This window comes from Silene latifolia, chromosome X, assembly GCF_048544455.1.
Source record: "Silene latifolia isolate original U9 population chromosome X, ASM4854445v1, whole genome shotgun sequence".
NCBI lineage: Eukaryota > Viridiplantae > Streptophyta > Magnoliopsida > Caryophyllales > Caryophyllaceae > Silene > Silene latifolia.
This window is the reverse complement of record NC_133537.1, coordinates 213822375-213823652: the sequence shown is the minus strand read 5'-3', so window position 1 is coordinate 213823652 and position 1278 is coordinate 213822375. Positions and strand designations below refer to the sequence as shown.

At 39.5% G+C, this 1278-nt stretch overlaps 1 non-coding gene across 1 annotated transcript; it reads left to right on the top strand.

Annotated features, from left to right (window-relative positions):
• The first annotated feature begins 418 nt into the window (after nucleotides 1-418).
• LOC141625589 (small nucleolar RNA R71) lies at nucleotides 419-525 on the top strand. The gene has a single exon (XR_012535360.1). It is a non-coding gene; the product is annotated as a small nucleolar RNA R71 (small nucleolar RNA).
• The last annotated feature ends 753 nt before the right edge of the window (nucleotides 526-1278 follow it).

Here is a 1278-nt window from a genome sequence, read left to right as displayed (position 1 = left end):
TGGAAAACATTCACTTGTTCCCCTACATTCACTTTGATCATGTCCCAAAGTTCCACAACTCTCACATACTCCACTTGGAATTGAGGATGATGCCATCATAGCATTAAGATGTTGTTTAGGTGGTTTGGAAGCTTCATCAAGCTTAGCCATGGCCTTATCAAACTTCAAATTGATGGTGTCAATATGAGCACTTAGTTGAGCACCCAATTGTGTGATGGAATCTACCTCATGCTTTCGTCCTCAAGTGGCCTTTCGAGGCCTACTATATTGTGAATTATTAACCGCCATCTCTTCGATTTTGGCCCATGTTTGATTATCATCAACTTCGGTAAACATACCATTTGATCCCATATTGAGAATGTTGCGGGAGTCTTCATATAGACCATTCCAAAATTGTTGCACAAGGAACCACTCGCTAAGTCCATGGTGTGGACAAGAACGACAAGTGTCCTTAAATCTGTCCCATGCTTCATACAATGATTCCTCATCCCTTTGTTTGAACCCGGTGATTTGGGCTCTCAACATATTGGTCTTCTCCAGAGGATAGAATTTCTGTAGAAAGCAAGTGCCAACTTCTTCCATGACTCAATACCAAGGGTAGCCTTGTCTAGGCTCTTTAACCATTGCTTTGTGGTACCAATCAAAGAAAGAGGAAATAATACCCATCAGATTTGATCTTGAGTAACGCCGGTTTGAGAAATCGCATCACAATAGTAAAAAAAGTCTTCATATGTGAATGAGGGTTTTCACTAGGCATCCCTCCAAATTGACTTCTCTCAATTAATTGTATGAATGCGGATTTGGCAATGAATTTACCGGTTAGATGTTATGGTGTAGGAGTACCATTTGGTAGGTTCTCCTCGGTTGGTACGGAATGTGATGAAAATTTAGGCATTGTGGGTTGATTTTGTGGTGGATTTTGTATTGGGTTGTCCTCTCCTTCTCTTGCAAAAGGGTTGGTAAACTCAATGTTATTTGGTTCAATGTCCAAAATCTCACCAATACCGCTTAAAGTACCTCTAGCAACTCTTCTATTGTTGGTTAAGGTTCTTTCAATTTCAAGATCAATAGGTAATGGATTACCTTGTGATCTCCTAGTCATGCAAAATATCAAACAACTCGAAAACAATTAGAACAACCTTGAGGATATTGACTACCCCATGGTAAAGAAAGACACAACTAAAAATAATTAATGAAAATCAAATCAAGTTAACATCGTTCCCGGCAAAGGCGCCATTTTTGGTCCGGTTTAAAATTTCGTCAAAAGCTACCAACCAA